Source organism: Ceratotherium simum, chromosome 11 (genome assembly GCF_057802395.1).
Source record: "Ceratotherium simum simum isolate JZ-2026a chromosome 11, ASM5780239v1, whole genome shotgun sequence".
Lineage (NCBI taxonomy): Eukaryota > Metazoa > Chordata > Mammalia > Perissodactyla > Rhinocerotidae > Ceratotherium > Ceratotherium simum.
In genome coordinates, this window is record NC_141910.1 from 29,776,967 (window position 1) to 29,804,168 (window position 27,202).

General features: G+C 41.9%; 1 protein-coding gene and 1 pseudogene across 1 annotated transcript in view; one reads left to right on the forward strand and one right to left on the reverse strand.

Moving 5' to 3' along the window:
- Positions 1–24,705, reverse strand: part of SPTBN1 (spectrin beta, non-erythrocytic 1) — a 192,096-nt gene extending 167,391 nt beyond the window's left edge. Inside the window, exon 1 of the mRNA XM_004436641.3 lies at positions 24,529–24,705. The gene's annotated coding sequence lies outside the window, so the exon portion shown is untranslated. The remainder of the gene's footprint in view (positions 1–24,528) is intronic.
- LOC147915966 (uncharacterized) lies at positions 23,307–24,723 on the forward strand (annotated as a pseudogene).
- The last annotated feature ends 2,479 nt before the right edge of the window (positions 24,724–27,202 follow it).

Here is a 27,202-nt window from a genome sequence, read left to right on the forward strand (position 1 = left end):
GAGGTGCTAATGTCCAGTGAAATGCAAAAGAGAGGCTCAGCAAAGAGGCTGGAGGGGACAGACTGGATTGTCGCCTCGCCTCGTGACAGCCTCTCCACCTGAGGGTTTCTCACTCCTTCAGAGGACCTGTCTGAGGAAAGCATCCTTTAGAAAATCTACACCCGTTAGCATACTTCATTTTTCTTCTCTTTCTCTTTTGCATGACTCTATCCTACTTGGATCTTTATGTGATATGTCTGAATAAAAATGATTTAGTTTGATCCCATTCTCTCAACTCCTCCCTGCTGCCCAACCCCCACAAGCACACTGGAAATATATGCTAGTACCGTCCTTCTCTCCCACACACTAGAGATGAGCCAGGAGAGGCAAACAACTGAGGCAGGTGTTTCTCCAACAGAAGGGATAAAATCACCTCTCACCTAGTTTTACCCCAAATACTCATGCTTCAGTGCCTTAAAGTGCATTCCTCGGCTCTACAGGAATAAAGCTTAATTCTCCCCTTCCTCGCCCTGGACTCCCCAGAGTTCACATTTTCCTGCCCTCAGTCCTTACCACACCCCTTCAGGCCAGCCTGCTTTAAACGGGGCCTTTCAGCAAGAGGTGACACATAATCTATTGCACCAACTGCTGCAGGGCTTCTGGTGCCAAAAGACCATTGAGAAAAAGGCTGTTAAAAACACACACGGTAACTCAGTCCTGGCAAGTCCTGTTGGATTAGCTCTATTCCAAGCCTGTCCTTCCTGTATCAGACTTCTCAAATGTTCACAGCTCCTCTCTGTTTCATGAACATCCTACAGACAGCCGAAATCTAGGCTGTCCAACAGAACTGTCTGCCATATTGGAAACATTCTATATCTGTCCAGAAGAGTAGCCATGAGCTTTATGTGGCTACTGAGCATCTGAAATGTGGCTAGTGTGATGGAGGAACTGAATTTTTAGTTTTAGTTAATTTTAATTAATTTAAATATAAGTAGCCGAGGAGGCTCATGGCTAACCTAACGAACAGCATAGGCTACAGCCAGAATTCTGAAAGTAAACCAAAGGATAACGTGCCAACGTGGCTATACGTTAAAATCACCTGGGGAGCTCTTAAAAGTCCTGGGGCCCATTTTGTACCCAAGACAATTAAATCGAATTCTCTGGGGGGTGGGGCCTCGACTTCTGCATTTTTTTCAAGTTCCTCAGGTGATGCAAATGTGCTAAGATAGAGAATCTTGCTCTAAAATCTGAAAATTTCTACCATTATAACCAATCCTCACCCAACCAGACACCCGCAAACACTAAGTCACGTAAACAATTAGGACAAATATTCCACCCATATTGCAAATCAATCCTATGACACTATGACGAAGGTTTGTCTGAGGAGCAAAACCATGTCCCAAAAAAATGGGTCGCTAAAGGAGCAATGAGAAAAGGAGACAGCTCAGAAAGGAAGGTAAATGAAGGAGGGAAACAAGTTTTTCAAAATAACTATCAGCGTCTAAAGCCGGGCTAGCATGAGTCTTTACATATAAATAATTTATTTTCTGGAAAGCCACCAGTTAACAACAAAATACACCTCCAAATCTGGTACTTTGAACAAACAGCTCTAATGGGATTTTCTTCCCTTGGCTAACCTACCCACACACTATCTGTGCCTGATAGTAAGCTCTCACCACTGTGCATTTTTCTTCAAAGGATAGTCTGAAACCTGTGCCTTCTCATTGGGTACATTAAACTCTCTAAATGGCAGCAACTGAAAAGCCAGTATTGGTCCAAAATCCATTTGCTCTGGCTCACTCTTCTCCAGGACACACAGTCTCAACCTTCACTTGCCATTACTAATTTCACCAAGTGTATCATTAACCTAGCGAACCTTTTTCTCTGAGACTTGACTTAACAGAGGCATCATACCCAGAGTGTAAAAAATGCAAATAGACACTCAGGTTTCCACGGCCTCTAATCTTCCAATCACACAGTGCCCTTCATGTTGAAAGCTGACGGAGCTCCAAGGCGGATGCAGAAAAATTCACCAGCATTTTCTAGGCAGCGCGACTAAAAGAAACAGGAAGAGCGGAATTTAATAGGAAGAGTATTTAAAGGTCACTCTTAATGACAATAAAAATTGTTCCCTCTACACTGACAAGTGAAATACAAATGATCCAAAATTAACCACCACCACCCCCTCCAGATTATTACTAAAGTAATTCAATCACAAAACCAAGAACTCCCTGAATTGGCCAAGGCTTCAACAAGTCACCTTAACCAACGGACTCCCCTCCAAGGAGAAAGGGCTGGCTTCAGTCCATCCATACTCACAGCCAAGAAGTTCTTACAGAGCAAATGTAATCCCTGCTGCTGTGGCAAACCAGACTGAATTCCTTTTTTATCTCAGCCTTAGTGGACACCCAGCAGCAGTCACTCAGTAACAGTTTCTCAACTGTCCATTCCAATGGAGGGTAAAAAACACAGACTTTTTAAAAGTTAACACAATACTTCAATAGGCACTGGATTATGCTTCTGTATATACATCTGAATGTGGGTTACACTGAACAGGGTAAAAAGTCTCTTTAGACCATATAATTGGATTGCCAAATAAATACAGGACACCAAGTTAAAGTCGACTTTCAGATAATGAATTTTTACCATAAGTATGTCCCAAATATTGCAAGAGACATACTTCTACTATAAAAGACGAGCTGTTTTATCTGAAATTCATATTTAACTGGGCATTCTGGTCTCCTTGTTTTTCCTAAATCTGGTAACTGTACATATCACTAAGCTGGGAAAATTCAACTTGAGAGAGGCAAGGAGGAGATCTAATTTTGGCGCTCTCTACCCACTCAACCACTCAACCATTCCTACATCTCAGGGTCAACTGTAAAAACTGTGCTCCGTAGAGTGGCTATGAATTAGCCACCACCTGATAACCAGTGCCCCAATGCCCAGCCTTCTCTGGACCACAGATGCTAATTATATAACTAATTGCCAGACACATGGGTAGCTGACAAAGTAAAAGTAAATTTTACTTTCACAGCCTTTATCTGAGTAAAGGGCTCAGAAAAAGCAAGTAATTAAGTTTGAGTGGGTGCCATCAACGGAAGAAATCATTAGTAAATGCTATTATTCATTTACTAAAAGTAAAAGCAAAATTTGCTATGGAGAAATAATATGAAGACGAGAAAGTAAACTGAATATATGTGGTTATGTGAATTTAGTATCCTAAATAATAGTTTTTTTAAAAATAGCTAACTCTGCCGAACAGTTATCTTATGCTAAACATTCCACACAATTTACATGTTTTATTGCACTTAATCTTAATCCCCTAAGAAGCAAGTATTATCATGCCCATTTTACAACATGAAGACACTGGGACACAGACATCAGGCAATTTGATAAGACTAGGGTGACCATATCACCTGGTTTGCCTCAGGCAGTCCCAGTTTATGCCTGTTGTCCTGGTACAATTATTAAAAGTGTCCCCTTTCACTCTCATAAATTACTCAGTTTAGAGGATAAATTATACAGTCACCTCCCAAAGACCCAGAGGCAGTAACTAGCAGAGGCAAGCTTCCATCATGTAGCACGGCTCCAGAAACGGAACCCAACCACTATAAGATACTCTCTCCCAAGTCCTACCTTCCACAGAAGAGGATTTGGGACGATGGGATTTATTGCTTTATTTTTACCAATCATATCCCAGATTTCTTACATGGTTACAAATCAGTGTGCGGTGGGGGAACAGGGGCAGGCGAGGGTTTGGTTTTTCAGAAGTGTCCTTTATCCCCCTTTAAACCATTGATAACACACAGCACAAATCATCTGTGGGCAGAGAGAATTCTTCAGTCAGCCTATATCTAACTCCCTGGTTCTGAAAATTTTTAAACATATTCAACTTTTCATAGTAATATTTAACCAGATCCTTTTCCATTTTAGAATGACTTGCACCTTCGTTCAGCCTGGCCCGGGTAGCCAGGGCACGGTTACTTGCTATTTTTATGAAGACAAAGATGGACATGCTGCATGTGCTGACTTCTAGTTCCACACACAATGGGTTTTCCTTCTTTCCCTAAATAAAAACAAACAAAAAAAAAACCTCTCTTTTTTATAATCTTTAGTAAAACACTATTTTCCCAACAAATGTTTCTCAATAAACGTTAATGCTAGTTTGACAGCATGAAAACAGCAAACATGAGCATTACCTTGCAGGCTCACTTCATATATATAATTTTAAAATGCATCACAAGTGGTCCAAATAAGCACAGGTAAGACAGCTTTCAAGGCTCAACACTTTTAAAAAGGTCACAAGGAGACTGAGTGTTCCCACATATCTGCAAATGGTTCAGAATAACTATTGCTGACTTAACATGGTAATTTCAGTGTTTACACTGGTGTGAGGCTGTGTGACTTCACCTGACCTCTCTGAGCTTGTCTCCTCCTTTATACAATGGAGTGGATGTACTAAGGTCTACAGGGTCCCGCCCAGCTCTAAATCTCCTAACTCTATGTATTGTCTACAATCTTTCTGTCCATGAACTGCAGTCTGCAATGTGAAAACACTGCTCGGCCACAAACCTTCCTAACACCTGGCTGCTGCTTCTTAGCTCGCTGGTCCACAAGGGTGGTCCATGAGACGACAGCACTACAGGTCCCCAAAGGTGAGGAAATAAACAATCCTCTCTCAAAAGCAGACCTACACCAAGGCTACCAGTGCTGAAACCCAACACAAGCACCTCACGTTGTCAAATACCTAGAAGGCCTGCTCCAGGCAACAGTCCTGTGACCAGGAGCAGCCTTGTAGTAAACAGCGATGGTTCTCATGTTTGTAATACTCCTTGATATATTAAGTTTGACTCCTTCAGCCCCAGGCCATGTGAAAAATGTTTTTTTATGTTTGTTTATGTGATGGGTCATGAACGCTTTTTCTATGACGATATTAAAACCAACAAAAAGTTCAAGACTGGGAACCATGCTCTAAAGAAGGTTTTTCCTGCCTCAAATCCTCACCAGTCACCTTCATAAGGCACGTTTACTACCGGCCAGCTCCTGACTAAAATGGCAGTGGGCAAAACAGAGGCGTAGGGGGCTGCTGACTTAACTGATACATTTAAAAGTGTGTTTCTTGTCACGAAACAGCAATTGCGCTTCACACCTTTTCACTCACAAAGCAGAAAAACAAACAAAAGAGAAAAATGAAAACTGAATTCTCAGCCTGGATTTCATGTAATTTCTACCATAAATTGAATTTATCACAAAAAAAAAAAAAGCCATAAACTCAAAGGTCTGGGGAGTTAGTCAGTATAAAGTTTTACTCTCTCAAGTTTTCAAGTTATGAAACAGGAAGAGCTCCTTCTTACCTAAAGTTTTATTACATGAAGTTTATAGCCACATTTAAGTGAAAACTTCCATACTGAGATTTGTTACATATGCAGGCATAAAATCCCTGGCAACAAATAGCATGTTAAAATCCAAAGCCTCCTGGTAGAGAAATGAGTAATACCTCTTGACAAAAGTTGTGAGACTCTGCTTCTTATCAGAGCCTTCATTTCAGTAGTGTCAAAACTTCTAGAAAATTTGTTATGGAAAGTTAGAGAGAACCAAGAAAAAAATGTTGAAGCCAATAAAAATTATACGTGTTTGGGCCATCTGTTCATACCAATTTAATCTTGTATAACCACTAAGATGTGTGATCATGGTTTGTTTACCTTTCTCTTTTCAATGGTAAGTTTAGAACACAAAAGCAACTAAATGAAGAAAAATCCTATGGATTCAACACAGGCATGTAACCAATCATGACTAAACTTTAAAAAAAAACACTGCCTGCAATTTGATTCATAATAGTAGAAATCAGACTTCAAATAATCAACTCTTCTAACAAGCAATAAGAATAAAGCTTCTCCCCAACTTATGTAATCATTAAAATGCAACCCTAACATTTTTGCTTTGTATGAGAACAGACTAGACTAGTGTATCCCAAAGCATATTCTATGAAACCCTGGGCCTAAGAGAGGCTATGGAAAAAAAAGGAAAAGAATTCCATGGTCAGGTAAGTTTGGGAAACATCATATATTACTCTCCCTTGTAGAATGCCTATTAGCTTACAAAGGCTCTGAGAAGTCCTTCACTAAAGAAACCTATTACATTTTACTTAGCCTAGCATTTTCTTTTTAAAAAATAACACGTTAACATACTGCAAAAATTGTGCTTCAAAGAAATTGATGGCTGGGGTGGCCCCGTGGCTTAGCGGTTAAGTGCGTGTGCTCCGCTGCTGGCGGCCCAGGTTCGGATCCCAGGCGCGCACCGACACACCGCTTCTCCGGCCATGCTGAGGCCACGTCCCACATACAGCAACTAGAAGGATGTGCAGCTATGACATACAACTATCTACTGGGACTTTGGGGGGTAAAATAAATAAATAAAATTATTAAAAAAAAAAAAGAAATTGATGGGAAATGCCCAGTTAGACCATATAACCTACACCGTTATCTATGTTTGACCAGAAACTTCTAATGATCATATATATCCAGTCTCTTCTCTTTCTGGTCACGTGGGCAGGTCACACTTGCTGCTCCCCTTGCAGTTTGGGCAGCATCATGTGACTAGTTCTGGCCAATGGTTTTTGTATGACCCATCAGCAAGAGCTCCTGAGTGAGAAAAACAGGGGGCAGAGCCCCCTGCCATCCTATGATGGACATATAACATGAATGAGAAATATACCTCTGTGAGTTTGAGCCACTGAGATTTTGGAGATGCTTGTTACTGCAGCACCAGCCTAACCTGCCTGTTACACCATGGAAGGGAATTTTCTTAAATAAATCTATATAAATTAACTAGAAGTGACAAAATAGAGAGAGAGATATTTGAAGGATGGAGAGGTAGATAGTAGAATAAGCATACAACAAAAACGAACCTTTAAGGAGGCCACTTTGGTCTACAGAATCTTAAATCAAGCACTCAAGATCAGTGAGTTAACACCATGGTATGGACTAATTTGAAGGGACCAAGTTTAGTTTGTTCGTAGTTTGTCTGTCTGTCGACCAGGATGGGCAGTGAGGGTAGTAACATCATTACTGAGTGCCTGTAACGTGCCAGACATTGAGAAATGAGGTGTATAGATTGCTGCATCTAATCTTGACGCTGTGATAGCTGGTAGAGGATAATCATTGGTATTATCTCCTTTTCACATGAGAAAACCCAAACTCTGTTACATAATTTGTCTAATAATAATATTTGTCATATCACTAATAAATGGCAGTCACATAACTACATGTGTTTATATTTTTTTTACTATACCATTACTCTAAATTACTAGGAAAACCTAAATTATGAAATTTTTTTAAAAAGTTTGGAGTTTCATTACTCTGAGGTACTCTGTAAGAATGTGAAAGTACTGTATTGCAGAATCAAAAGGAGGCAAACTTTGGTCAAATGGAAGGTCCCGAGCTTTTAAAGAATAAACAGGATGTTCTTATAATTAACATACTAATTGTCTACAAGGGAAAACCTGCACTTTTCAAAAAATTTATTTTTTCAAATTATAAAAGTAAGACACACTTACTGTAGAACAGTGAAAAATACAGAAAAGCATTGAAACAAAAACAAAAATCACAAATAATCCCACCATTCTCCCCAAAAAATTAACATTTGGAGTATTTCCTTCTCATCTCTTTTTCTTGATATGTTTTTCTACATAGATGAGATCATACCATTTACACAATCTTGTGTTCTGCTTTTTTTCCCTGATATTAAAAACCTTCCTATGTTATTAGAAGGTTTTCAATACTAATAATATTATCAATATCATAATAACTGTTATATATTTGCCAGAGTAATCACTTCACTGATATTAACTTATTTAATCCTCATAATAACACTTTAAGGTCTGTATGATGATTGCCCCCACCCTACAGATGAGGAAACAGACAGAGTAGGGTGAATGACCTGCCCACGGTCACAAAGTGAGTCTGTGGTGGAGTCGGGATTCAGATTCAGGTAGCCCCTGGGTCAGCACTCTTAACCACTACCTTGTACTGCCTCCATATTCCTTCCTCTAAGTAAAAAATGACGGACATTTGGGTTATTACCAATTTTTTTTTCTATTATAATAATGTTACAATAGGTATCTTTATTGGCATCTGAAGCACTATTTTATCTAAGCCTATTCAGATGGCAAAACTCTTAGCATTCCGACAAGTTCAATTTATTTTCAGCTAGCTGACAACAGCTGTAGAAACATCTAAGATGGCTAGCATTTCATAAACCAACTCATTACTCCACCTACCCCTGGTATGAACTTCCATGTGGCCCTCACCTGTCCACTCTGCTACCATCTGCAGCAGATTTCTGTAATGTTTCTATCTGCCTTCACACAGCACAAAGAGCCAATTAAACCCTGAGTCTATTCTGTGCACCCCCCAACATACATAAGAAAATTCCGTAAATGTTTATGTCTGGAATATTTTAAATACTAAGCTTATTTGTTCCCAGTCTTATGAGCTTGTGCCAATACAAGGCATACAAAGAGAGATGACATCCAATATGCACGTGTAAAATTAAAATGAATGATTTTCTAATTGAGACAATAATCCAAAAAAGGAATATTTTACTTTTTGTCTGCTTATCTTACAGTGAATGATTGAACTCTCTTGCAAGATTAAAGGAATGCATCCTCTAAATCAATGGATGGTCTGAGGTGAAAACTATCCAAAAGCAAGATCACACAAGCAGATCAGATAATGGCGTGCTAAGTGAAAAGGAGACCGGTGGCTCCGGCTCAGAGGTCACATCTCCTGAACTCAATTTACCAATTCAGCTATCCAAGAGTGTGTTTAAAAAAACAGGGAGGGCCGGCTCCGTGGCTTAGCGGTTAAGTGCGCGCGCTCTGATGCTGGCGGCCCGGGTTCGGATCCCGGGCGCGCCCCGAGGCACCACTTCTCCGTCCAACGTGAGGCCGAGTCCCACGTACAGCAACTAGAAGGATGTGAACCTATGACATACAACTATCTACTGGGGCTTTGGGGGGAAAAACTGAATAAATAAAATCTTTAAAAAAACAGGGAATGTGTAAAAGAAGAGAAAGGTAAAAACATAATTTTTTAAAAAACAAAGAAATCATGGGCTCAATAAAGAAATTTTCCAACATGTCAACAATACCATAGAGAATTCATCTGCCATCTAATAATGAAAAGATCAATACATCTAAAGAAGCTAAGTATCTCTACACGTTTTCCACAAAATATTTTTCCATGTTGTAAAAACACAAAATGTTTTTTACATATAATAAAAACAAACCTAAAAATATAACCTCAACTCTATTGACCAAAGGCCTAATAATTATGAACTATAAATCTCTGCATAAGGCACTTACATAGAGCCAGAAATACTGTTTCTATACAAGGAGAGGCCCTCTGAAATATACGCAAGATACCGAAAGTGACAAAGCAAAATTTAGGCTTATTATAAATCTAAAGACAGTGATATAAAAGAAACAAAGCCATTTGCGGGATACTCTAAAAAGCTGTAAAATTATCGCAATGCCTAAGTCCAAATTTCTAATGGACTTTGTTAAACTTCTTAAGTAGTAGGAATTGATTGGCATTTATGCCCCTCAAGATAAAGTTCACTCACTGTTTACACATTTATCATCTAAATCCTCTCTGTTCTTAGTTAGCTCCACACTCACTAATCCAAATACTGCATTTTTAAAAATTTCATCTTCACAGCACCCAAACTAATAAACTGTCAGGATTATCCCCACAGGCAGCCCCCACCTCCACCCACCCACTTTCCCCTCTGCGGGTGCTCATGATGTCACCAACAGGCTCAAACCTTACAAGACCCCTCCTAAAGACTGCACTCCCGGCCCCTGGCTTTGTTCTTACCATCCTGACTGAAAAAAACAAGCTTTTCTATTTAAAAAAAATGGAGAGACCACAATTAGAAAGTAAATCAACTACAAACAGGAATCAAGCACTGCAAACAAACCGTCAATGAACTTAATATGAAGTCAAAGAGTGAATAAACTAAGAAAAAAAATAAGATTCTGCAGGGCAGTAACCAATGCCTTTGACTCTGCTTCTATGTTTTAGTGTTCAAACATCAATAATTTATATCCAAATGACTACCCAACATATAAAATATAGGACTTTTTTTTAAACCTTCAGGGTCTCAATTTTTATTCAAACCACAAAGGCTGCATATTTTGCAGTGAGTGGGGTGGGTGGGGCAGGGGAACCTCAACGTGAAGTTTGGGATAAAATGCATTAGTAATTAGTCCAGGTAAAACCATACAAGATGTTACACAGAAGTATTTTTCTACATATAGTCACCAGATTTTTTAAGACTGTCAGAACAAAAAGATAAATAAATAAAAATAAACCTTGCTAAACTAAAGAGGAAAGCCACCATCTCTATTTCTTGGTAATACGTACATGTAGGGGAGCAAGTTTGCTCAAGTGAAGTGACAAATTTCAAGATATTTTGTTAAACTGTAGCTATTTTAGGGCGGGCCAAGCCTGCATTAGCGCTTGTCACACAGCTTTCAGCCAATCTCTTGGCAGTTCTCCAACACATTCCAACTTTTTATGCACAGCCTTGCTCGAATCACATCCCACTTATCTTTAAAGACACACTAAGTAAGATGTTGCCACATTACACAACCTAACTGCCATTTACTCCCATCAGGTCACTTTGCACAATGCCTGACTAAAAAAACAATCAGACCACCATCTGTGTGGATGCAGCTTAGTTCAAATGATCCAATTCACACTGGTCCCCAAAACAAGTATCAGAATACTGCTCAAACTGGGGGGACCAATGTGCCTCACTGCCCAAGCAAAGACTGCGTACTCACCAAGTCAGGAAGGAGAACTGATAATGAGGGGAAAAAAGCAAGGTCAAATCTTTAAAAAGGGACACCTTGACTACAGATCCTAAACCCTAGTCATGCCCCCACTGCCTACAATTTGAAGCAGATTATTAATCAGGGTACATTTTAAAGGGTAATCTCAGTATTTAATGAGTCCAATTCATTACCTCTGTGAAAAGAACAATTTAACAGAGCAATACATCCTCTCAGTCAATGTACTCTCTAATCGTTAATATTTGGACAAAAAAAAGGTCCTCTTTAAAAACAAACTTTCAGAATGGTTAACCACATGCTGCTACATTCCATCCTTGCTAAAAACATATATTTAATTAGCACATTTGAGCCTCATGCTCTGCATAGCTGCACAACATTCCAATGATAGGTCAGCTATCAATATACTCTCTACATTAAATATCCACTTACTTCAAAAGTTGAGAAGACTGACAGGCAGTTCTCAACTATGACCCACTAAAGATATATATATTTCATGTGAACAGGTTTCCTTTAACAAAGGTGTAGTCCAACGGAAATATAGCCTATAATTAAGAATAAAATATTCATGCAAACATACACTAACAAAATAATTCCTCATAGCTGGAAAAATACATATAAAAACTTCACCTGACAGACGAGAGTAGTCTTCCTCAGGAACAAGACAATAAATTAGCCTGCTCTCTAATTAAACTTTCACTTTATGAATCAAATGAGATTTTTAGAACTAGGATGAAAGTTGGTGTTCTTAACATCAGGAACTCATACTTCAAAATCAAAGGCCTTTCAAAATGAGAAATCGTCCTGATTATCAGGGAAACTCAGGAATTCCTGTAGCAGTGGGTGTTAATTTAAAATAAGCAAACAGACAAACAAAAAAACCTACCTTTAAAACCAAGAATACAACACAAGGTGTGCACTGGTTTCTTTCCTCCTCAAACAGCACACAAATGTCTTTGCTCCGGGATCACGGTGCTCCCTCGACTCTACCCCAGGAGATAAGTTGGGTATTTAAGGACAGCTGGCAGCACAGAGTTGTCAACCTCGCTGTGAGAAGGACCAGACCTCTCTCAGAGAAGTCACCCGACCGATACCTCTGACCACCTCTCGCCTCCTAAAATAGTGACAGGTGTGCTCATCCGGTCAGAGATCCGGATAAGGCCACATTCCAGTCGCCTGCTGTCCCCTAACTGGGGGCACTAAGACCACTCTGGGCACTGTCTCTGCTTGACACCTCTCCAAGCGCTAGACTCAACATCTGCAGCTGCCTAGATCTTCAGCTGAGATCCCTATGGCAGGCTTCAGACAGCCCATGATCATTAACCATCAAGCATTTTCGTTGATGGGTTTGGGCCACCTTCAAAGAGAATGATTCCCATCAGGTTGGAAGTTTCTGAAGATCCCTTATTTGGAGAGAGGAAGTCTACGTAGTGCAGCTAAGCTCCATCAGCCAACCCTGTTCCATCCATCACCCAGCCCGGCTCAGATTTTCCCTCTAAACTGTGAAAGTAGCAACCACTGGCCTTTAGTGTTTAAACCTGGGAAGAAGGTCATCTGCCACTTTTCCTCCAGAACCACCAAGCCAAACAAGACTAATAACAACCACAAAGTACCTCATGGAAATTGCTGGAAAGGGCTTTCTTTCTCTTCCAACAAAACGGTATTTTTCCCCTCTTCCTACTCCCTCGTTCTCTCACCACATGAAGAAACTATTTTAGCACCTTCTTCAGGAAGAGACCAGATACTAGAATTAAGGCAACAAAGAAGTGTCAGCAAGTCACCTCCATCCATCCGACGTCCCAGGGCTGAAAGAACTAGCTTGCACAATCAAATATGTATGTATATTGCTTTTTCTTCTTGAAACAGATCCTAGATCCAAAGATAGAATTTTAAAGAATTCAGCTATACCATGACCCTAAGAAAGTTGAGCTCCAGTGTATGCTTTCAACAGTTACAACCAAACCCTGCCCAGTAAAATTTATTACATTTAAGACCAAGATTATAATAACCACATCCATTCCATTTGCAACAAGTTACGGAGTAGCTCTCTGAAATCTGAAGACAAAAGTAAAATTAGATGTTGTCCGAAGCATATGGAGATATCTCTCAAGGGAATTAATGCAACTCTGATGGGAATTCCTTTCAAAACAAAACAGAAACCACACATTATCTAATGAGAACTTAATTTCTAGTATTTTTCCACTGTAAAAAGATTTTTTTCAAACAAGTATCTATAATAAGCAAATTTTGGATTCTCTGTTTCTTCACCGTTTTTGCTTAACACCCCCACCACTAAAAACAGCTCAGGGCAACAGACAGTATCCATGTCATAGCTTTAAATATGACCAATAATAAGACTTTATGTTTTGCCATGCTACATGTGTAAACTCAAAGAGTGATAAACAACATCAAGTGATTATTCAGACTGTCAAAACTTTACATCTTTAGCCTAAGATTTGAGAATTGGCCCTTATTTGTGAGATAAACAGATACGTGCAGAGGGGAAAAAAGGTTTAAAGGATAAACGCCAAAATCTTAACTGCATGTTTCTGGGGTCACTGAATGTCCAGTGATTCTCATTTTCTTCTTTGTGTTCATTTTTATTTTCCATATGATCTATAATAAACTACAAAATAAAAATGTATTATTTTTGTAATACAAATGTTATTTTAGGGCCGGCCCCGTGGCTTAGCGGTTAAGTGCGCACGCTCCACTGCTGGCAGCCCGGTTCGGATCCAGGCGTGCACCGACACACCGCTTCTCCGGCCGTGCTGAGGCCGCGTCCCACATACAGCAACTAGAAGGATGTGCAACTATGACATACAACTATCTGCTGGGGCTTTGGGGAACAAAAAGGAGGAAGATTGGCAATAGATGTTAGCTCAGAGCCAGTCTTCCTCAGCAAAAAGAGGAGGATTAGCATGGATGTTAGCTCAGGGCTGATCTTCCTCAAAAAAAAAAAAAAATGTTATTTTAAAGTTTTCGTTATGATGATTTTATGCTAATTTATACCTCTATGAAAGTATATATTCTTCAAAAACCATTCAGAAAAAAACTATACGCACTGTATATATTAGCAAACACTGTCAAAAATTCAGGGGGGGGATACTAAGAAGGTCAAAAAATGAATATTTTTAACTTTTAAGACTACTGTACTCACTAGAAAAGCACGCCTATGCTACAGGTTAAAAAATACAACGGAAAATGTTTAAACATCACAGAACAAAATAAATAAGCATTGTTTTAGGGAAGAATCTAGGTTTTCTTTCTCCTCTAAATAAATAAGATAAAAGGGCCAAAAAGGAGGGGAGGGGTGCTAACCATGATAAGAACATGTATTACCCAATCCCAAAGACTGTACAGCTGGTGAAGAACATTCCAGAAAAATGTGCAGCCCTTCAATGTTTAGATCTGGCCTTGAGGCAAACACACTAGGACAAAAATTATTCCTGAAACAGCCACCCAAGAGGGTGGGGAAACAACAAGAAACTTCATCCAGAGCCACAGGCAGTAGCCACAGAGGCTCATCTCCTCCTGGAGGACATTTCTGTCAGGCTTCCTTGTGGCCCAGTTCCTACATCTTTTCCCACACTCCCACAGAAGTAATGAAATGCCAAGGCTCTAACAAAATGCACATTTAAATGAGGAATCGAAAAATCTTTTCAAAATTTCAGTGTTCTTTACATCTTCAGTATTAGTACTGCTTTCCCATAAGTTCTGGTACAAAACAAATTGAACAGCAGAGGGTATATTTAGCTAATTAATCATTTTACTTATTAGTTTTTATCCAGCTAAAATGAGGTGTATTACGGTAAATGTTAAGATATTTTTGATAAAGAGCAAGAGTTTATTAAGTATTTTCCAAAATTTGGAAAATATGGAGAGATGCAATTAGAATTCTTCCACAATCCCATCACCCAGAGATAATCACTATTAAGTTAATGGACTTTCTAAGCAAAGACATATTTAATTACACACACATACTTCAAAAGCATACATTCTATTATATTTTTATGTCATTCTAAATTTCATTCTTAGTTCATCTGTTGGGTAAAAATCTATAGTTATGTTCTAATACAGATTTTACTGCCTAACTAATGGCTTCAAGTTTATATGTTAAAGATCAGAAACAGCAGGGAATTCTAGATTCTACAGGACAGATGTCGAATGGTTCTTCACTCTCAGAGTTTAGAGTTTGCTAAGAATGGAATTATGACGCCTATAAACAAGGGTCAATTTTAAAGCAACCTTGAAATTACAGCATCTTAGTGTCATATCTTGAAGCACACTTAACCCGAAACCCTCCTCAATCAACTGTTAAGTTCATGAAGGAAAAAATACAAAATTCACGGAAGTAAAATAGCTCATTTTTATAAGCTACATTTTACAAGGTACCAATACAGTTAGGGAATCGGACCATAAAACAGAAAGTACTATTTCCTCCCAAACATTTCCACCGGCTAAGGACCATGTGACTCATTCCTGGGATTCACCTTCAGAATATTCTCTCTATAAATTCCCCATTTAAAAAGTCTTAAAATAGCCCTTTCTCTCCCTTCATGGTAGAGATTAGTCAATCACACACACATCTCCCTTTCTCACCTATGTGACAGAATAGATAAAAGAGATATCATACACATGCACACAAAATTCTATATAGAATGTTACATAAGAATATCCTTTCACACAAAAAAGGAAGGATATCATTAAAATTGCTTCCTCCCACTCTTAGCCTACAATATTCCCAAATGCTGAGAAACCATTCTTTGGAAGTAATCTAAATCTGGAGTCATTTTTATTTTAAAATTTTCACTTGGAATTTCATCTACATTTCAGACCAATTCCAATGAAATACGATGGTCTAATGGTTACAAAATTAGCTCCAGCAGCAGTGTTTGGGCTTCCACAAGTGAGAACAAGTACGTCACAGAATTCCACTGCTCTCCACACAAGTGTGCAGTTTGGAAATACTAAAGAATCCTAGTCTCCCCCACTTTTTAAGCTGACCTAGGTTAGTGGAGAGAGGCAAGTTAGCATTCTATTACATCTGAACGCTCTACTTCTCTCTCACACCTATACCTTAAAATGCTGGCTTACTTGTTTTTCCACTGCTCTTAGAAAAGCGCAGAGGAGGTTAGATATGACAATCTTTTGGAATTTAATAATGATCTACAGTTCGTCAGATCTGCTTTTTTCTTTCCTTTTTTCAAAATTAAAGTGTTGACTGCTTTTTTGATTAAAAAAATGGTCCTCATGGTAGTCTACTATATTATTTACTGTACTCTTCTCTATTTGTACAATAATTCAAAACTCAAAATAAGAAACATTAAGTCATAAGAATTTCCTTTCATACAAGAAAGGAAATCACCTATCAACTCACCATCCAAACATTTTAATGTATTTCCTTCCAGTCTTTTATGTAACATAACAAAACTAGAGTTATACCATATCATACAGCTTTGCATACAATTTTTCCACTGAATATTATATTGTTAGCATTTTCCCATTTCAGTAATACTCTAACAAACCATTATTTTAAGCACTAAATTGAATTCCATCCTATGCCTGTGCCATAATTTATTTGATTATGCCCTATTTGCTTTTTCACTATTTATACTGCTAAGAAAATCCTTGTTTAAAAACCTCTGTCCTGGGGCCGGCCCCGTGGCTTAGCGGTTAAGTGCACGCGCTCGGCTACTGGCGGCCGGGTTTGGATCCCAGGCGTGCACCGACACACCGCTTCTCCGACCATGCTGAGGCCGCGTCCCACATACAGCAACTAGAAGGATGTGCAACTATAACATACAACTATCTACTGGGGCTTTGGGGGGAAAAAAAAGGAGGAGGACTGGCAATAGATGTTAGCTCAGAGCTGGTCTTCCTCAATGAAAAAAGAGGAAGATTAGCATGGATGTTAGCTCAGGGCTGATCTTCCTCACAAAATAAATAAATAAATAAATAAAAACCTCTGTCCTTATTTTTAATTCTTTTCTTAGGTTAGAGAACTACAAGTGGGATTTCAGTCCAAAAGATACAAACATTTAAGGTTTCTGTTATATATATAGCCCACTGTTTTCCACAAAGTTTGTATTAATCCAAATATTCTCCCAAAAAGTAATGCAGAGCTCCCATCTCACAGCGTCCCAGAGAGATTTAAGCAGAAAAATTAATCTAATTGTTTTAATTTGTGTTTCATATTACTGGTGAGTTTGAACAATTTAATACAGTTATTGGCTTCCTCGATTTCTCCTTTTATAAACAATCTGTTCCTATCCTTTCCCCAAATTCTAGGGTTTTAGTGTTTTCTTGTTTGTTAAAAATGAATATTAAACAGGTTTGTCTTTCCTAATTTTAGACATGATACATAGGGACAAGTTTAACATAGACCAAACTTAGCATTATTTATCTGAATGATGGTATTGTTTACTGGAATGCACCTTCTCTGAATAAATCAAATTACTTATTTGAAAGCATAACAATGAAACACACTAAGCAAAAATTCCATGTTTTATGATAATTAAAATGTATTATGATGGGCACTGGATTATCTCACTTAGCTTTAATAATCCTTTGTGATAGGAATCATCAATACCATTTTGCAGATGAAGATACTGAAGCACACAGAGAAGTCAAGGCATTTTGCCCAAGGTCACTTAGCGAGTGACCAGGCTGTGTAAATTCAGAGCATAAAGCTTGAGACCCCTGCATCCAACAGCCTCCTACCCGCCACACTAGCCCTGACCTGTCTCCTTCAACCTCTTGAATATTATCTCCACTAAGGGTTCTGCTAGAACCTCAAATTTCACGTTTAAAGACAAAACTGAATCTCTTCCCTACCAGATATCCACTCTTCCCCTTAACTTGTCTTTTTCTCTCATCATCACCGACCACGCTCTTTGTCATCACCCAAATTTGAAACCTTTATCACCTTAGCTCCTCATCCATTTAGGTCCACCTCCCATCTATTCACCCTACAAACAGCTGGCACAGGATTGGGCCTTCACAACCTTTCTCCCATCCCCCCCTCCTTCTCATTCCCTTGGCCACCACCATAACTTGCTCCCTTAACCTCTGGGCCTCCACAATAACCTCTTTCCTGTCTCTTTGCTTCTAGTTTCTTCCTGTTCCACTGTATTTCAAACATTGCCGAAGTGTTGTGTTACACAATTATCTTACCATCACAGAATTTTAGAGACGTACAGGATCTTAAAAACTAAGTGCCAGATCCAATCAACTGGTAGTTACTGCCTAGGACACTGTATTGAGAGTGTTACTGAGGCTCTATCTCAGCTCAGTGGAAAAAGAGTGCCATGGCTGATTTTCCACATCTGCTAGGGACAGGGGGAGTGGTGTCCATGTGCCAGGTTTTAACCCCACTATGATTTCATCTAAGTTTTTCATCTTATAAATTTAGATATGAGACCAGAAGGATTAATGGCTTGCCAAAGTCATACACCTGGTCAGTAAAAGGTCTTTTATCATCTGTGTACATTTACAGAGTATATTCTATCTGGCAGAGTATATAGTCCTTGGATTTAGGAACTAATTCTTTTTTTTTTTTTAATTTTATTTATTTATCCCCCCAAAGCCCCAGTAGATTGTTGTATGTCATAGCTGCACATCCTTCTAGTTGCTGTATGTGGGACGTGGCCTTAGCATGGCCGGAGAAGCGGTGCATGGGTGCGTGCCCAGGATCTGAACCCGGGCCACCAGCAGCGGAGCACGTGCACTTAACCGCTAAGCCACGGGGTCGGCCCTAGGAACTAATTCTTATTCAACTTTAAGCCAACCCACACCACCATCACCCAACCCAATTTCAAGCCCTGGCAAGAGAAGGTCTCCAATAAATATTTACTGCATCAAAAACAATATTGCAAAGTAATCTTAGAGTAGCAGCAAAGGGAGAACATTAGTATACGTGCTTCTTGGTGGAAAGAATTGTAATTACACTACTTTCAAGAAAAGGAACCTGAACTGACAAACGGTTTCCAATTAAGTGGTCTTACACAGACTGTGTGAATCAATATGTAAATTCCATTCTAACACAGCCTTTTAAAAAATAAAAGAATAAGCTGTTTAATAACTCTTTTGATATAAAAATGTCAAGGTAATTCTCGGACAGCATTCCCAAAGGGGTCAGTGGCTCCTACAGCATAGGTAGTCCAAGGAGAAAGGAATGGAACTGTCATCAGCTGCACACCTACCATGTGCCTAGCACTGTGCACTGCTGTCTCACTATTGTGGGAAGAAGTAGTATTATTTTAATTTTACTCACAAGGAAACTGTGGTTCTAAGAGTAATGAACCAGCTCAAGGCCAGAACCTAGCTCTGGCCACGTGGCTAGCATACAGTAGGATTAGGATTTGAGCCCAGATCTGTTTGACTCCAAAACCCATGCTCTTTCCAAACTAAGGAACATTTTTCTACAACAACAAAATCATCCACACAAACCATAAAGGACAAAAACTAATTATGACTCTACTGAAATTATGAATGACTATTCATCAAATGAAACCACAGTTTTAGAAAACAAACACAAACTGGGAGGTAATTTTTGCAACACACACAACCCACAAGGGATTAGTAGGCAATCTACATAAAGAACTCCTACAAATCAATAACAAAAAAAATCTAAAAGATCAACAGGCAAAAGACTAAACAGGGACTTCACAAAAGAAGGAACATAAATGCCCAATGATATAAATAGATACTTAACCTCAATAATCAGGGAAATTGCAAATAAAAAACACAATGAGATAACATTTCACAAATACCAACTGGACAACATTTTAAAGTCTGGTAAATGAAGTACTGGCAAGGTCGTAGAACAAGTCTAACACACACACTACTAGTAGGAATACAATTGGTACAATCTCTTTGGGAAAACAGTCTGGAATTACCTAGAAGGTTGATGATGCACATACTGTATGATCCAGCAAATTTCATTCCTGAGAAATAGATAATGTGTGTGTGGCATGTGTGTATCTCCACATGTGTACCAAGAGACATGTAGAAGACCTGTCCACAGCTGCCTTTGTATAATAGCAAACAACTGGAATCAACCCACATCTCCATCTACAGTAGAAGGAACAAATAAGCCATATGCAATACTATATAGCAGTGAAAATGAATGAAATACAGCAACAAAATGAATGAGTCTCAGGAACATAATGTTAATCTAAAAGTGCAAGTCACAGAAAAATACATAAAGAATAATTTCACTTACATGAAGTTCAAAAATGTACAAAATTAAATAAGAATTTTTAAAAGGATAACCCATAAAGAAGAGCAAGGGAATGAGAAGCACAAAATTCAGGACAGTAGTTGCTTCAGATGGGATGACAGAGGGGCACACAAGGAACTCAGTGTATAAGGTTCTTCTCGAACTAGGTGGTGGTTGCCTGAGTGCCCACTCGTTTGTGATTCTGTAGCATATCTTTTATGAACATTATTTTGTATAGGCAAATCACTTAATAGAAAACAACTTTAAGAAAATAATGGACCAGAAAGGCAGGACGTTGAATATACCAGGAGAAATAGCTGATGACAGAGAACAAGATGCCAGAAGAGAGCAGAGGAGGTAGAGGGGACCCTGTGCTCAGGGGTTTAGCTTCCTGGCCTCCAGTCCTGCTGTGTCAAAGTCAATGCCCTCTTCTCCAGCGAGGTTGGGGGGCGGGGGGGGGGGGTAGGGGGGTTGTTTTTCAACTTTAGAGGTGTTTTAGAAAAGAACCAAAAAAAACGATTAATCTAAATAAACTATAATAAATAGGACTCTTCCACCAAAAGATTAAAGAACCACCTTATAAAGTATTTCTATATTAAATAATTTACACTGAGTGCATCATTTTCTTCAACACTACTTAGTGACACAAGGAAAAAAATGTGTGGATACTTCAGCAAAAGAAAAGACAAAAGTGAGATACTAGAAGGAATCTTTTGATATAGAAGTCCCTTAGCTGAAGGAGTAGAGCAGTTTCTCAATTTAATGTGAATACAAACCACTTATTCTGATTACAGGTCTTGTTAAAATGCAAATTCTGATTGGATAGGTCTGAGTTGGGGCCTCTAAGAATCTGCATTTATAAGAAGCTCCCAAGTGATCCTGTCCTGATGCTGCTGGTCCAGGAACCTCACTATGATAGCAAGAGACATTATAAAAATACCTTCTCCAGTGATGTTTAAAAATAGAAGTATGGGTGAATGTAATTGGGATAATTTCATTTTACCCAGCAAGGTAAAAAGATTGATGATGTTATTCCTACACTACATAAACTTGGATACAGGACAACTGTTAACAGAAAAATCAAGAGTACTAAACTAGGTCTTTTGCAAAGAAAAGGTGCTTTGAGAAACAGCGAAGACTGATAACTTATAAGAGAAATTCATGAGATGTTTTACTCACCTCCACAGACCTACAAAAGTAGCTTTTCCAGCAGAGGTATTAATCCTTTCCCTACGGAAGAATGGTTTACATTCCCAATAGTCTCAAGGAAGAAACCAGGACTGCCATACAGAAATCCACAGAACATTAAAGCCCGATTATAATGCAGATGGCAGTCAGGGCCCAACATAATTAAAGGAGCATCACATCACTGCATGTGAAAAATACATGTATTGGGCTTTAAAATTCTAAGAATATGCTCTTAAAATGAAAAACTTATTTCAACAACCACCGCATCGAATAATTTCCACTCCTCATGTCTATCTTTGTTTAGTGGTAGTAAAATCCTTCCATCTCAAAATAGTTCTTCCACGTGTAAAGCCATACTTTCAAACAGCAAGGCAAAATAACCACTCAAACTCTTCCAAGGAAACTCTGCCAATGCCAAGTCTCTGCTAAGAATGTGTCACAAGTAGAGAGTGAGGCCTTCTCACTAGCTCCTACAATATCTCAGACAGTTGTTACTAGTCTCACCCAAGAGACGCTCTTCACAGAAAGCCTGCACAACAGAAGATGACCAGGCGCTGGCAGTTTCTTCACTGCCGCAGCGCTTCTCATCCTCTCAGTTGAAGGTTTTGGTCAGTTCAGAGACACAGAATTACAAAGAGCTTAATCTAACAGAATTCTGCAGCTGGTGTGTAAGTCAGAACAGCTAAACCTCCTGTGACATCAACACAGGATATTTTCTTACAACATAGTAGTAAATCCAAAATGTCTGGATAATCCATGGGAACAATACTCCCAACCATCTTTATGCAACATGGTTTTATACAACCAGCACAACAATGAAGGCCAAACCCAAAAAGTTCTACATTTTAATGGCCCTCTATCAGAGAAACTCAAAATAATGCACATAAACCACACAATTTGCATTCAGTTCTACTCTGCAGAGCCACATAAAATCAAATGCCACTAATTTGGATTCATTAGAGATTTAAAAAATAAAAGTAGACACGCCCTTGCTTTACAACACTGACCTTCCCTTCCAGTTAGAATACTAAATTCTCTTTTTCACCTATACATTTTAGAAGAGCTGGGGTGACATTTGAAATGCATCTCATTTGCCATTCCACACTGAATAAATGAAGTGTCGAAGTGGCATTTAGAAGAAAAATTCCCTGTGTACTAGTCTAGACTAAACAAGACATAGGGAACCATCTCCTTCTGACCAGATAACAGCCACAGAGGCCTTGGTGGTCTGCCTTTCTCAACCCCCTCCCCAGCCACATCTGCAAAAAATATTTATACGAAAAATACATATAAACAAACATAAATGCAGTCAGTTACCATCACAAACCCATTAGTCATAACTGGAGACAACTTGCCTATCTAAATCAATCTGAGTACTTACCATCAATTATGACACTCATTTACCTAATAATCCTTAATAAAGAATCCAAATATGTAATTGTACTTGATTTACAGAAAAAGCAAACAATAAAAACAAAGCAAATACAGGTTAAAGAAACCATTTACTATCCATCAAAAAATAGGTTCCTTTTAAAACAATCTACTGAATGTCAGTATTTTTAGAAATGCCTCAAGGACACAAAAACTAAAATATATCAATCGCTTCATTTCAAAAAATGGTTTCCTCTAGGAAAAAATCATTCTCCGTATTGACCAAAGACCGAGGTACAGTAATGTCATAGCTGCGAAGCTCCAATTAATAAACATGAACTTTCACATATGAAGAAACCGAAGGATAGTGGGGTTGTAGTTACAGATCATGGGTGATCCACAGAAAGACGCTGCGACTCCCAATACCGAACGCACCACTGCCTCCGCACACCGCTGGGCCCCGTCCTCCCTGCAGCCCCTCCCTACGGTTCAGGTCCCTCGGTCGGAGATCAGATTGCGGTCCGCAGCCGCAGGCCGGCTCCTTCTGCCCGCATTAGAGCTGCAGGGCGCCCCTTCATCCGAGCATAGCCCAACAGGCGGGGCGGAAGGGGGTCAGCCCAAAGAGAAGCCTCCCCCCTCACAGCGAGGTGACCTGGTCCTCCTGACGCCACATCCAGCTGAAGCAGCATGACAAGGTAGACGCAGCTCCGAGTCTCGGCCAAGGGCAGCCCCGGGCCTGGGTGGGGCCGGGCGGGGGCCGCAGGCGCCGAGTGGCCGTGCCAAGCCCCGCCAGCGAGAACCAGGGGAGGCTGCGATACTGCTGCATTGTGCTGCATCACGGCGAGGGCACCGTGAGCCATCCATCTTGCCAAAAAAGCACATCCCCGCCTAAATAAACCCCACCGAATCCATTTTTCTCCCCCACCGAAGCACCCTCACACTCGTCCTCTCCTAACTTACTATCGGGCCTGGCTTTTGACTGCAAAAATGGACACGGTTTGTGTACTGATCCCCACATTTCCCCTCCCCATCTGATGGCAAGCACTGGGCATCTTTCCTAACAGAAAAACAAAGGGAAGTCTCTCCCCCCCGAAAAAGAGGGCCACGAGCGTGGTGTGAGGAATGATGACGAGAGGGGCTTCCAGCCCACCACCCCAAAGGCAGGCCCGGAGGGGCCCCGCGCTGGTACAAACCTGTTGAAGAGAGGGTGGCAGGAGCTCAAGGGCGGGCGCAGCGGCGGCTCGGTGCCCCGAGGCGGCTCACGCCCAGCACTGGGAGAGTGGGGACGACAGGGAGGGCGGGGAGCGGGCGCGGAGGGGGGAGCGGGCGCGAGGATGGGCGGGGGTGAGGGGCGCCGGGCCGCCGCCTCCGGTTCAGCTGCAGCGCAGCGCAGTTCGGACCACGCCTGGCAGCATCCCCCGTACCGTTAAGCCTAGAGCCCGGCCCTGTCAACGCCGCCCCGCTCCCCACCAGCCGGGACTAGAGGGAGGCCACCTGAAAATACACCTTCCCTGCAGCCTACTCCGCACCCACCCCCGCGCCAGGGGCCGCTGCGCCTGGCTGGAGGGAGGCGGCGGCGGAGGCAGGGAGAAGGAATCGGCGCCACTGCGCCCGGGGATGGGGCTGGGTGGCCGCGGTGCGCACCGCTGGTCTGCGGCCGCCTCACTGCAGAGCCCGCCGCCCTCTGCCCCGCATAACCCGCGCAATAATTAGCACTGGAGACCCAGGCTTCCCGCGCCGCCCCCGCCCGGGCTCTGCAGCCTCCCCGCCCCCACGCCGCTCCCCGGGCGCAAGGCAGCGGCAGGGCAGCTGCGTCCTCCCGGCCTGGGCCCGCGCCCCTCCTCCCGCCCGCTGCCCGGGAAGCAGCCCCAGTGAGTTGGCATCTTCCAGCCTCAGGCCCCCTACCTACCTCCCGCGGATAGGGGTGGGGGCGCCGGGGTCCCGTCCTCCTCCCGCTCCTTGGCGGCCGGGCGGGTGGGCCGGGAGGCGACTCCGCGGGGCTGTCCGCGGCTGGGGCCGGGGCTCACAGGACGGGACCAGTGGGCGCTGCTGCGCGGGGCTGCGCGCTTGCTCCGGGCGGAGAGGCGGCCGAGGGAGGGACTGAAGGAATCCGCAGCCTGCACGGCAACAGCTGCACTGATTCCGGGGGCTGGGCGGGAGCGCGGGGTGGGCGGGAGGAGGGGAGGGAGCGTGCAGGGAGGGGGCGAGGGGCGGGGAGAGAGAGCGCGCGGGCGCGGGCGCCGGGTGCGCGCAACACGCGCGCGCACATGCTCTTTCCCGCACACCCTCCGCTCTCCTCTTTTCTCCTCCGCTCCTCCCTCCCTCGGTCCCTCCCTCTCGCCTGCCCCCGCCCCTGCTGGCAGCCCCGCAGCTGCTCACCCAGAGCCTGCTCCGCGCGCGAGCGGATCCTGGGGCGCGTCCACGCTTTACCCCGCCGAGGCTCTGCCCCCGCCCAGCGCGGACCTCGTCGCCTGTCGCGGGGGCTGGCCGGGGCTGGCCTGGGCAGGATGGGCACCGTCGCCGCTGCTACCGGAGCAGAGGGACAATGAGGGCTTTGTCCCCACAGCCGGCGAGGGCCAATTTCACGTTTAATTTGAGGCTAATTCGATTATCGCCATGGAAAGGCGCAGCTTAATTTTCTGCGTGACTTGTGCAGCCTCTTTTCACCCGCGATGTTTGCGTTTGGAACGCGATGGAGAGAGCGTGCTGAGGGAGGGTTTAGAGCGTTGGTTGGCTGGTTTGGTTTTAGATCTAGGTGTTGTTGCCTTATAGGTTCCGCTCAGCCTGATGAAGAGCGATAGTGACTTCTCCGTGGGAAACCTTGGGGCGATGAGGGGAGGGAGGTGGTTCTTCGGTGAAGTCAAGATCTTCCTCCGTTGTGAGTGCTTTTTCATCCTTTCCCTCGGGGTAGCTGGGAACAGACCCCACAAGTGATTCATCCAACTCCTGCCTCTCGCCCAAACGCAGGCTTACTTTCACCTGAAGCGATGCTTTTCCGGAGCCACTCCTACGGAGAGGGGACGTCCCGGCTGCAGTGGAGGCCTTGCGATGGCTGGAGGGGCCGGAGTTCTCTCCCTACCCACAGTACGAGACGGACTCCGGACCTTTTCTCGAATTTTTCTCAACTGTCAGTGCCCCTTCCCAACCAGCTTGCCCACCCTGTCAACCCCCACAAGGCTATGTAGAAATTCTGGAACCGCCACTGTTGGGGAAAAAAGATGGTGTCATCACCAGGGCCATGAATAGAAACGCTCTTTAGAAAGCAGTCTGGAGAAAGTGACTTTCTGCTTGGTCTGTAGGTGTCCAACTGCGGCACTGTAAGCCTTCAGAAGGAAGAAGGCTTTTCTGGGTTGAAAAAGCCCCTTTTTCCCCAGAGATCTGACCCTCAACCCCTGAATAAAAAATAGAAATAAAAGGCAGCCAAATAGTTTGGGTCATGCTTATATTTCAAATCAATAGACCAGAGGCCTGATGGGTTTATATTTGTGTGTATATATATTTTGTGTGTGTGTATGTGTGAGAAGATTGGCCATGAGCTAACATCTGTTGCCAATCTTCCTCTTTTTGGTGGGGAAGATTGTCCCTGAGCTAACATCTGTGCCAGTCTTCCTCTATTTTGTTTATGGAACACTGCCACAGCCTGGCTTGATGAGCAGTGGGTAGATCCACGCTCAGGATCAGGCCTGCCAGCCCCGGGCTGCCAAAGCGGAGCGCGAGAACTTAGCACTGTGCAACCGGGTTGGCCCCTGTATATATTTTTTAAATGCACATTTTAAAATAAAGCTACATGAAATTGTCCCAGCAAAGTGAAAATGATTCTTCCTTTTAGGCATTCACCATCAGTTTGAATGGTTGTATCAATGTTTACATTTGATATTTATGAAAAACAATAAAGGCAAGTAATTTAACATTTTTCTCAGAAGATTGATTAACATAGCCAGAAGGGGAACTCTCCAAGGGCCAGGTTCTTTGACTGTACATAGCAGGCACTTAGAAGGTGATCAAAAAATATTGGTTGAATTGAATGGAACAGAATCGGCATGTAAGGGCTGTCCTCATTAGGTAATACAGGAAATCCACTAGGAATGAGAGTTGTTTCCCTTTCACTTAGTTTGTGCCACGGCCCCCAGCACCTCCCCACCCACAGTGTTGGTGAAATACCAAAGAAAACAATGGCAGTACTGGGAAATGCCTGTTTAAATTTTTCCAGTGTGATTCTGAATTGGTGTCTCTTGACTGCTTCCTTTATCACAGATAACAGTACTTGAATAATCTTCATTTGATGGATGAGTCACCTCCCCTACCCCATTCCACTCCCACTTACTTTTTTTTTTTAATTTTTTTGTGTGTGTGTGAGGAAGATCAGCCCTAAGCTAACGTGCATGCTAATCCTCCTCGTTTTGCTGAGGAAGACCCGCTCTGAGCTAACATCTATTGCCAATCCTCCTCCTTTTTTTCCCCAAAGCCCCAGTAGATAGTTGTATGTCATAGTTGCACATCCTTCTAGTTGCTGTATGTGGGACACGACCTCAACATAGCCAGAGAAGCGGTGCCTCCGTGCGCGCCTGGGATCCGGACCAGGC